The following is a 12776-nucleotide window of genomic DNA, read 5'->3' on the forward strand; positions in this document are numbered from 1 at the left end:
TTGCAAAATAATTTTGCAGTATTTAGAATTTTTTTTTGTTATTTTTTTTTAATTAAATTAATAGTATAAATCTCCTTCTTTCATAAACTATCCAAAGTATTAGTGTAACTTCATCATTTTCTGACCTACAGCGTTGCAAAAAATTTAATTTGGGATAAACAAATTAAATAACTTTTAAACTATTTGACCAATTGCTTTGAAATTTAGGGTATGATTTAAGCACTAGAGGTCTCAGCATTCCGCGTAATAAGAACGTTCTAGGTTAATTTTTACATAAGATGAATATTTATAAAAACTCAAAATTTATGACGAAGACCAAGTAGTTTTCAATCCTAATAGTAAATTATTAATATTGAAAATATTAAAAATATTACTAAAAGATTTTTAAATTGAAAACTTAGTGGTACACTTTCCTGGTGACACCTCCAAAACTTCTACAATTTGCAAGTCAAATGTCAAATGTGGGGGATGTGAATTGCATAGTGTAGAATTCCTTCCCTCTCGTCTTCACTGCAGCATCCATTTGACTTGCAAATTGTAGAAGTTTTGGAGGTGTCACCAGGAAAGTGTACCAATAAGTTTTCAATTTAAAAATCTTTTAGTAATATTTTTAATATTTTCAATATTAATAATTTACTATTAGGATTGAAAACTACTTCGTCTTTCAATGCCAGATGGCGCTAGCCACCTACTATCATCACTTCAGTTGCAATGGGTGGGAAAACCTCTCGATGCGAATCAGTTAAAATATGGAGAACAGTGCCTACGTTCTTTCCGATGAAGGCTCCAATAAGAGCCGAAAATCGCGATTCAAGGGACTGGACTGCACTCCGTATTCTAATTGAAAAGTAAGATTGTTTTGCCTTTGCATTGCAACTGAATAAAGATGGTATACATTTTTATTTTTATTTTATAGTCGTATTACTCCGCAGACTAACTACGTGCATTTTTCCGTTGGAACTTTACCAGCTGCAGATGGGGGATGTGAATTGCATAATGTAGAATTCCTTCCCTCTCGTCTTCATTGCAGCATCCATTTGACTTGCAAATTGTAGAAGTCTTGGAGGTGTCACCAGGAAAGTGTACCAATAAGTTTTCAATTTAAAAATCTTTTAGTAATATTTTTAATATTTTCAATATTAATAATTTACCATTAGGATTGAAAACTACTTCGTCTTTCAATGCCAGATGGCGCTAGCTACCTACTATCATCACTTCAGTTGCAATGGGTGGGAAAACCTCTCGATGCGAATCAGTTAAAATATGGAGAACAGTGCCTACGTTCTTTCCGATGAAGGCTCCAATAAGAGCCGAAAAACGCGATTCAAGGGACTGGACTGCACTCCGTATTCTAATTGAAAAGTAAGATTGTTTTGCCTTCGCATTGCAACTGAATAAAAATGGTATACATTTTTATTTTTATTTCAAAATTTATGGTTTATTTTGCAATTTTCTAAACAACCAATAAGGATAGACATATTCAGCGAACGCCAAATTGAAGTTTTTATACGATTTATGAGTTTCTCACTCTCAAATTTGTTTAAAATACTTAACTTTTTGGTTATAGACAAAAAAGCGAAAATTTACCGTTTTTTGATCTTCATTTGTTTATAACTATGTATATCATCAAAATCGGCTGCAGGAAACGTATATGTTATTAATATAGATGTCCATAATACTTAACAAATTTGGTCTCGGCCTGGAGGGGGATTTGTCATGAGAAAAATCTTATTTCTCTGGACTCTGGACTATAATGATAGTGTGGCCCTTCATGCGCTTGCTTCGCAAGCCCCGTCGGGTACACAATCTATCTCTCGTTCAACCATTATGACTTCGTTCGAACTTTACGCAATTCAAACTATAGTATCTAAATTACTATTATCTTGCCGTAGTGATAACGGTCGCGAATTCAATGCTGTTTCACCCTCCAAAAAGTACATAACGTCGCTAAAGAGTTTTCACTTCAAAAATACTTTAAACACTAATCAATCTCATTTTTTGTATCATTGGTTCTGCCATGTCACCATTGGCCATTGGCCATAGGCCATTGGTGTCACCAAAGCACTCAATGGAAAAATAAATAATAATTTTTATAATTGAGGTAAAGTTATTGCTTTTACAAAAAAAAACACTATTATTTTTTATAACTAAGGCTGCTAAATTTGGTTTCGGCCTGGAGGGGTTTGTGTCACCAACAGGATATATTTTTCCTTATTTCTTCGAGCTATTACTCCAATCATTATAACTAATTTGTGTTTAAATTATTTTTAAAGTGAAAACATCTTTAGCGACGTTATGCAATTTTTGGATGGGGAAAAAGAATTGAATTCGAGACCGTCGTCGCTACCGCGAGATATTACTAATTTATGTACTATAGGTTGAATTGCGTATTCGAATTATATTGAAGTTCGAACGAAGTTATAATGGTTGGAGGAAGGATAGAGTGTGTACCGCAGCATGAGGGGCCATACTGTCCCTACTCCAGTCATTATAAGTGATTAGTGTTTACAGTATTTTTGAGGTGAAACTTCTTTAACGATGTCGTGCACTTTCTGGATGGGGAAAAAGCATTGAGCGACTGCCATCGCTTCGCCGAAATAAATTATGTACGTTAATGTATTATGCGTATGTATATATATAAATAGTAGAGGACGCATCCAATGCGTATATTATATAGGTAAAGCGCACTTCTCTTTGGATGGAAAGAAAGCATTGATCTCGCGATCGCCATCGACACGAGATATTAGTAATTTATATACTATAGGTTGAATTGCGTATAAGTTCGACCGAAGTTATAATGGTTGGAGGAGAGATAAAATGTGTACCCAAAGGCGCTGGTTTCGCAAGAAATTTTCACTTCTGTCCGCACTCTCCCGAGTGCTTTAATTTTTTTTTCAATTGTGAAAGTAGGTAGAATATTTTTTATGCAAGAAATATTAAATAAAATTAAAGAAAATCTTCTTCTTCTTCTTCTTCTTCTTTTTATATAGACATTACTCTATCTGTTTCTCAATGTGCCTCCAGTAAGTTGTCATTCCATTTATTTGTGGTCTTCCCACTGATCGTCTTCCTATTGGGAAACCGTCTCTCGCCGTCCTTACTACTCTATTTGTTGTCGCTCGGCTTATGTGGTCGTTCCATTTTACTTTTCTGCTTTTCACCCAGTTATTAATGTTGTCCACATTCTGGCAACCTGAGGCTCATCTTAAATCTGCCTGATTATAAATATGGCGTCGGTGCATGATCGTTCCGACCTAAAACATTGTTGTTCTTCTGCTAATGTTATAATTTTATTCAGTTTGTTTGTTGTCCCTTTGGTCGTTAATTTTAGTGTTGTGTTTAATAAATTAAGTCCTCTGTAATTCTCCGGGTCCCATTCTTCTCCATTTTTGAAGAGATTTATTAGGAAGCTTGATCTCCATTCTTGTGGTATTTTTTGTTCTATTATTTTTTGGATTAGTTTTAATAATTGTTTGGTTAGGTCTTGTCCTTCATACTTTAGGAGTTCATTCGATATTCTGTGCTCTCCTGGTGATTTTCTATTTTTTAATTTCCTAAATGCTTCCGTTACTTCTGCTTCTTCAATATTTATTTCTTCATTTGTTTTCACTTCAGGTGTTATTGGTTCGTTATCGTTATCTTTAGCAAAGAGAGATCGAAAATGGTCTGCCCAAGTTTCCTTCTGAATGTGTTTCGTTTTTATTAGTTCGTTGATGTCTTTTCTTTGTCCTCTGATCATTCTACATGTTTCCTTTTGTGTTCCGTAGAAGTCGTGTTCCATCTGTTTTGATAAACTCTCCCAGTGTTCTCTTTTTATTTGTCTGACTAAAGTGTTTGTTTCGTTTATAATTCTTTTATAGTGGTTGTATGCCTGTTGTGTTTGTTGTGTTCTGTATGGTAAAAGGGCTTTTTTTTTCACATTTTATCTTCACTTCCACTCGAAACCATGGGGTTGTTTTTAATATATTGGTATTCGTTACTTTCCTCTCTCCAGGTGATTCTGTAGCTGCGTTAATTATGTTATTTTGAGTTTTTCCCAGCTTTCCTCGATGTTATCGTTTTCTAGTATTTCATTATCAGCAATCTTCTCTGATATTCTTTTTCTTTATAAGTACTCCGTGGATTCCGTACTTAGTCCTTCGACTTTGATTTTTGTTTTTGTTTGTGCCACTCTCTTAGGTGTAAAGCATTTCACGGTGATTCTAATTTTACATAATACTAGGCTGTGGTCACTACCTACATCTGCTGAGTTGAGGCATCTTACGTAAATTATTTTTGATGGATGTATATCTGTGTTAGTTACAAAATAATCTATTATAGATATTTGTCCACGGGTATTATTGAATGTATATTTGTGTTGGTCTTTTTGGTCAAAAAAGGTGTTGTTTATTCGAAGTTCGTTATTGAAAGAACATGAATAAATTAAATTTTTTGAAGTTATATTTCTTCAGGAGCGATTGGGAGTGAATGTAAATGTGCTCGAGTTCATCAAAATTGTTGGGGCCAGATCAAGATATTTATACGTTAGCTCTGATTGGGTATTTCAACGACATGTCAAAAATTAACCAATATGGCGGCTGTGGTTAAAGAATGTGTTGCCATTTTTATTATTATGGTCACAGTTTACGGATATGGTTCTTAAGTTTTGTTTTAAAAGTTGTGACAAAGGGACAAACGTGAGTTTATAATAATTGTACTTTCTTTTTAAATAATTTTTATATAGTTTTTGGACTTGTTAATATAGACAAAAAGGATGTGTGGGTAGATACTTTGTACGCACGTTATAAGTCAGACTTCTATTAAAATTGTGTAGAAAATTTGACGTTTTGACATTTTCTAGCAGTTTATCAAAAAATAACGAATTAACATTATTTATCGAGAATTTACCATTTTTAATTATTCTAAAATTGGACGAAAATACAGCAGAAATTCGAAAGGCTATTATTTAAAGTATTATTATTGGTATTATGTTAAGTGTTAAAATTATTTTAATATTTAAATAAAAATACAATTAAAATGTTTCAAACATATTTGTCTCGTTGAAATAATAAAAATAGAAGTATAATTTCTTACGTGCGTACAAAGTACATACACATATTTTTTTTTAAATAATAATAACGCAAACAAAAAATATATGAGTTATAGTGAAAAGCGTGAAAAATATAAGTATTTTTAAAGCGTGCTGAATGGCGTGTTGAGGTATGTGCCTTAATTGTTTCACTCATTAACACCATTTTAATAGTGTTCCCAGTTTGAATGTACGACTCTATAGAGTTTGGCTTTGAAACGTTTTACCTGTGATTATACATATATTTTTTATTCGCTCTTTTTCAAGCCGCTATTTTACGCTAAATATTATAAGTTTAATTGTGTCAGTTGCCAAAACTGAGTTGTTCTTCTCCAATTTATTTATTTTTTCCTGTAAATATTTTTTTATACCATTTACCAAATTGCAAAAAAATAATTACCGGATAGAAACATTTTTACACACTATTTTGTTTACTTACAAAAAGCTGTGGCAGAAGTTACAAAATGTTTTAAGTTTGTTGGTAATAGTACATTGTTTACCGGGTAGGAAAAGCTTAACATTCCTGGACGACTGTGAAGATTGCTAAGTCGAGGCGCAAGCCGAGACTTAGCAACACAGAGTCCAGGAATGTGGCTTTTCCTACGAGGTAAACATACTATTTTTCCGCAAATCGTTTAAAATTCGACAGATATTGATTGATTTAAAAAAAAACGCGATAATTTTATTCCCAAATAAATGGTGCTTTGAAATTCCTAATAAAATTACTTGGGTTACTATGGAAACGAATTGAGGTTGAAAATGTGTTTTCTATCATTTATATAGAACACTAACAACTGTACGGAAATATCATTTCCTTACAGTAAGGAAATGACATTTCCTTACAGTAAGGAAGTCCTGACATTTTCTTCAAGAAATTTTGACAGGAATGTCAAAATTTCCTGGCGATTTGCGGAAAAAGTACTTTTTTATTAAGTAGCATCATTGTTTTTTTAAACATTTAATGTTGAGTCCTAGTAAGTTGAGTAACTACCGATCCATTTCAATAACTTCACACCCAAGTAAAATTCTGTTGAGAATCATCAAGTGTTGCATGCAGATATATCTGTATAGACAAATACCACAAGAACAGGCAGGCTTCGTGAAGGGTAATAGCACAAGGGAGCAAATTCTTAATATGCGACAATTCATTGAGAAAGCACGAGAATTAAAAAATTCCGATGATCATCTGCTTTCTTAATTATCAGAAAGCATTTGACTGTGTCAACTAGACAGTTTTGTGGAAAGTTCTACATGAGATGGGGGTTCTTGATCATCTGTCAGCTCTAGTGAAAAGCCTATATGAGAACAGTTAAACCAGAATAAGGATTGAAAACCATAAGTCCGATCCTTTTAAAATAATTAGAGTAGTCCGACAAGGATGTATTCTATCTCCAAGACTTTTTAATTTCTATGGGGAATATATAATAAGAAAACCACTCGACAAATGGAATGGCGGTATTTCTATCGCAGGAAAGAAGATCTCAAATCTCAGATATGCAGATGATACAACATTAATAACTGGATCCGAAGAAGAAATGTCCTGCTGCAGCTATTGAAAGCCAAAAGCAATAGATGTGGTCTCAAGATCAATAAACAAAAAAGAAAAATTATGATAGTAGATTATTCAAATTTACTTCAGACAACAGGAGCCTTAGACCAGTTTGAAGTGGTAAACGAGTTCAATTATCAGTAGTAATTGCACAAGAGCTCTAAAATTATTGAATTTTTCGCGAGTGACACTTTGACAGTTTTAATTTTACAAGCCGAAGGCGAGTGAAATTATGTCAAAGTGTCACGAGGGCAAAACTTCTATATTAATTTTAGAGATCGAGTGCAATTTGTTGCGATTATTTCATAAATAAAACTGTTCAAAACCAAAATTTTATTGTAATTTATTTATGTAAGTACAAATTAGTACAATTAAACACACAGTTGTTATAAATATTTGAGACGGTTGAAAGTCATCACTTTTATAATTTTTAAAACATTAATTGTCATTAATGTCACTGAATGTATTTTTTCGTAGCAACGAAGGGCATCTGACGTAATATACTTGTGAAACAGAAATACGTAGGAGAATAGGCAAGGTCAAAAACGCTTTGAGTCGATTATCGAAAATCTGGAAAGATCGCTCCTTGTCGAAGAACACCAAAATAAGATTATTACGTGCCTTAATTTTTCTCATATTTAATAACAGATCCGAAACGTGGACAATGAAATCGGACGACAGAAAAAGGATTGACGCCTTTGAAATGTGGTGCTAGAAAAGAATGCTTCGGATCTCATGGACGGAACACAGAACAAACCACTCAATCCTCAAAGAGCTTAATATTCAGACTCGACTTTACTCTATTTGCCTCTCCACCGACTTAAAATTTTTCGGCCATATTGGAAGAAGAAGTTATAATAATCTTGAGAGATTTATAATTTCGGGAAACGTTGAAGGGCGCAGAAGTAGAGGTCGCTTACCTACTCGATGGACGGATCAAGTACAGAAAGCCAGTGTAAAAACATTATCTGAATCCATAAGGGAAGCTTAGGACAGAAGCCGATGGAAAGAGATAGTTGCTCGTATCATAGGGAATCACGACACTCAGCAATGAGAAAACGACTGAGGAGGAGTTGAGTCGAATGGCACAATGCTAATTGTACAAAGAGGAAGAGTTCTGATCGAATTTAAAGAGGTTTTCGGTATCGGAATCTGTAAAGCCAACAGTGTTTACCTAGTTCTTTGGGAACACAGTGCTGCTCATCTCGAACGCTCATGTATCGGTAACATAGTTTCTGTATGTTTTAAGTCGGTTCGCTAAATTCAGACACACCTGGCTAGTGATTTTAGTAAGTAATTTTGCCAATATGGTAAAATTGACAAAAAAAATAATTACTAAATAGTTAATAATTACTAAATAGTAAGTAATTTTGCCAATTTTGGCAAAATTTGCCAAAAACAAAAAAATTACCAACTAAAATCACTAGCCAGTTGTGTCTGAGTTTAGCGAACAGACTATGAAGTATGAACTCCGAAAGGCCTGTGATAGTGCCCCTGTCAATAAGCTGTGGAAAGCAATGGAAAATTACGAAAGAGATAACAGTTACATAAATGGCGTAAAATCACTTTACGCAGACAATAATTAATATAAAATAAAAGTCTCAAAAAACAAAGAACAGTCTAAAGTTGACAAATTACTTCGAAAAGGATGCTGCCTGTCACCAAACTTAATGAAACACTTAAAAACTGGAACAAGAAATGTGGATAGATGGGAGTAAGAATTGATAATAAATATATCCATAACGTTTGTTTGCCGATGATCAAATAATTTTAACAAAACACGAAGACGAAATCGTCTACATGATAAAAAAACTGGAAGCAGAATTTGGAAGATAGGGTTTGAAAATTAACTGTGATAAAGCGCAATATAAAGCAATTAGATAAATAATAATTTTAAAAGTATTTAACAATTTTAACGTTTATTAGCTATAATTAGCAAAACGTTAGTTATAAAATTACGAAGTTTATAACTTTTTATCTAAAACTAAACCTAACAATGAACAAGAAAGAAAAAGAATTACATATATTTAAAAAAATATCTTGTGAATGCGTACAATTTTATTTAGGTGAAACATTAAGACCGTTAAACGTTAGAATAAGTGAACATCAGACTAATGTTAAAAATAGAGAATTGGATAGATCATTATCATTCTCTTTGATTTATCCCTATGCGGGGTCGGCTTCCCTAATTGCATTTCTCCATACAATTCTATCTTAAGTCATATCAATATTAATCCCCTTTACCAACATATCCTGCGTAATCGTCTCCTCCCACGTCTTCTTTGGTCTTCCTCTCCTACTCCTTCCAGGAATCTGCACTTCAGCAATTCTTCGCATTGGGTGATTAGCGTCTCGACGTTGAACTTGACCAAACCATCTCAACCTATGCTCTCTCATTTTGGCATCAATTGGTGCCACACCTAGACTTCCCCTAATATACCCATTTTAAATTTTATCCGTTCTTGTCACTCCACTCATCCATCTAAGCATTCTCATTTCCGCCACATGCATTCGTTGTTCGTCTTTCTTTTTCACCGCCCAACATTCAGTTCCGTACATCATAGCCGGTCTTATGGCTGTTTTATAGAATTTTGCCTTCAACTTCATTAGAATTTTCCTGTCACACAGCACACCACTCGCTTCCTTCCACTTCGTCTATCCAGCCCTAATTCTACTGCATGCATCTTTATCTATTTCTCCATTACTCTTTAATACCGATCCCAGGTACTTAAAAATATTGCTTTTTACAATCAGTTCACCATCCAAAGATAATATGTTATTTGTAGTAACTCCATCTTTAAATGAACATTGCAAATACTCTGTCTATGTTCTACTAAGTTTTAAAGCTTTTTCCTTCAGGGCTTGTCTCCACTGTTACAGTTTTTGTTCTAAGTCTTTTTCACTATTTCCTACTAACACGACATCATCAGCATACATTAAGCACCATGGAATGTTACCCTGTAGTTTCGCTGTTGTCTGGTCCAAAGCTACTGAGAATAAATACGGACTAAGCACCGAGCCCTGGTGAAATCCTACTTCCACATGAAATTTATCAGTCTGTCCCACACCTGTACCACAGAATAACTAACCATACAGAAGCGAAACTCAGGCCCAAAATGGTAACATAATTTTCATGCTCATGTGTCAACGTAACTGGTATAACCTCACTTTTAGACTGACAGTGACAGTTGTTTTTAGTTAAATTTTATATTTATATATGTTTTATTTTATAGTTTATTTATATTTTATAGTTAAATTTTATATTTCAAAATTAATTAATAACTACTTGTCAAAAATATCACATCATTTGAATTGGTCTATTCCTTAGAACATCAAGTTCCATTCTGTAACTAGGGCTCAAGGTCAAATATTTCGGTTCCCACACAATCAATGGAAACGACAGTCAGTTTCGCTTCTGTATGGTTAGTTATTCTGTGCCTGTACTAACACTAGTCGTTACTCCCTCATACATATCTCTCACAATCTTTACATATTCACCAGGGACTCCTTTCTTATTGAGTGCCCACCACAGAATCTCTCGAGGAACTCTATCATATGCTTTTTCAAGATCAATGAATACCATATGAGCGTTTGTTTCATTACTCCTGTATTTTTCCATCAACTGCCTTATAATGAAAATTGCATCTGTTGTTGATCTGCCCTGCATAAAGCCAACTGATTCTGGGATATTTCGGTCTCTTCACGTATCCGTCTATCAATTACTCTTTCCCATATTTTCATGGTGTGGCTAAGCAGTTTTATAGCCCTGTAGTTTGTACATTGTTGTATATCTCTCTTGTTTTTGTAGACAGGTACTGGTATACTGCTTCTCCATCCGTCTGGCATTTGTCCAACTTCCATAATTTTATTAAATAAACCTGTTAGCCACCTTCTTTCTGTCTCTCCCAATGCTCTCCATATTTCCCCAGGAATATCATCTGGTCCTACCGGTTTTCCTTTCTTTATTTTTTGAAGCGCTTGAGCCACTTCCTCCTTTGTTATTTTGGTGACCATTGCTGCTACGGTCTCCGTTGACTCTACAGGCTGTCTGTCAAATTCTTCATTTAATAAGCTGTCAAAGTACTTTCTCCATCTCTTTTTGGCATCCTTTTTGTGAACTAGTATTTTATTATTTTGATCTCGGATACATCTAATCTGATTAAAATCTTTTGCTTTCTTTGCTCTCTGTTTGGCTATTTTATATATCTTCGTTTCGCCTTCCCTGGTATCAAGTTGATCGTATAGGCTTGAATACGCTTCTGCTTTGGCTTTTGCTACTGCTACTTTCGCTTCCTTTTTCGCCACCATATAGTTTTGAAGATCTGTGTCGGATCTGGTTTCTTGCCACTTTTTATATAATGTTCGCTTCTCTTTTATTCTTCCTTGTACTTCGTTTTACCACCACCAAGTCTCTTTATCCTCAAACTTTTTCCTGACCTTTTCTTAAGTATTTCAATAGCAGTCTCTCTAATAATGTTAACCATTTTTCTCCAAATTGTGTTAGGGCTTCCTTTCATATTTTAACATATTTTTTCTACTATTCTTTCTCTGAATAGACCTTCTTTCTCATCTTTTAGCTTCCACCACTTGATTTTTTGTGGTCCTCTCCGATATTTTTGTTTAGTTTCGCTTTTTACTTCGATGTCCAGAACAAGCAGCTTATATTGTTGGCGGACTGTCTCACTAACTATTACCTTGCAGTCCTTGTATTCACGTATGTCTTCTTTCCTTATCATGAAGTAGTCTATTTGGGATTGATGTTGAACACTTTTGTAGGTAATAAGTTGAGTTTCTCTCTTTTTAAAGAATGTGTTAACAATCGCCATATTTAATGCTGTTGCTAATTCAAGCATGTCATCTCCAGCTTCATTTCTAGTTCCAAAGCCTAATCCCCCATGTATTGTTTCATATCCTGTGGGAAATAAACACCCATGGGAAAATAAACCGCGAGTAGTCGCGCCGTTGGATAGAATCTCACATTTTATCCTTTTTCGCGATCACTTGATGAAAAATTTTGCAACTATGAAAAAAATTCGTAAGTGCCTCGAGGAAGGGTGTAGTAATGCGTAAGTATTTTTTTCTTCTTTTTTTTTTTGTGGAATTTATGGCTTTGGGGAGAGCCAATTAGCTTTAATATTGTTAGAAATAATATTTCTAACATAGGAAGTAAATAAAAATTTGTTGTTAATTCGTATTTAAATTCGTATTGTGAGATGAAATCTAACACGCGACTATTCACGTTACAGGGGTGAGCGCGACTACTCCAGGGTTAAATTTTAAACATATTAAATGGTTGAAAAAAAACGCGTACTCATGCACCATCAATTCCATAGTTTACAATAATTCTGTAGAGGACATACAGACAAACATTCATTTTTATTTGTATACAGGGTGAGGCAGATAAAAGTCCTATTAGAAATATCTCGAGAACAAAAGGAAACAGAATTATGAAAATTGGAATGAAGGGGTTTTGAAGAGTGATCTCTTGAATGAAAATATTTTCATCGATTTGCTACTTCCTTTTACACCGGAAGTGGCTAATAACTTCGTTTTTTAAATGGAACATCCTGTATATTTTTACATTTTTGGATTCTCATGGATGTCTTCTTTCTTAAAATATGAGATTTTGTAATGTTATACAGGGTAGTTTAAAAGATAATTACGTTTTTTTCTTAATTTCCTAGCAATATTCACACCCTGTAGAATTGTATTAGTTCGATATCAAAAACTCTATTTATGTTCAAATGATTTTTATAGTCTACTATTGTTAAAAATTGTCAGTATAGCTAAATGTTGAATTGTACTATACAGGGTTGGTCGAAACTCGGAAAGAGTGTTTTCTGAGTTTTCTTAAATAGAACACCCTATATTTTATTATTGTAATGAAATGATATTTTATGCTATTTTTTATTTCTTAAGCCTTCCCTATACCTAACTGCTTTAATTTGTGATTTATTGGTGATTCAAGCCAAATATTAATTTCAAAGAAATTAGTGAAATTTTATTAGATTGGCCGTGAAAATATTCAATCACAAATAATTTTTCGGAAATAAATACATACTAATCTAGACTGATCTTTAAAATTGTCAATAATGGTTGAGCTATGAAAATACCTACGTAGTTAACATTCTTGGCGCGATTAACAATTAAGCACAAATT

This window comes from Diabrotica virgifera, chromosome 1, assembly GCF_917563875.1.
Source record: "Diabrotica virgifera virgifera chromosome 1, PGI_DIABVI_V3a".
Lineage (NCBI taxonomy): Eukaryota > Metazoa > Arthropoda > Insecta > Coleoptera > Chrysomelidae > Diabrotica > Diabrotica virgifera.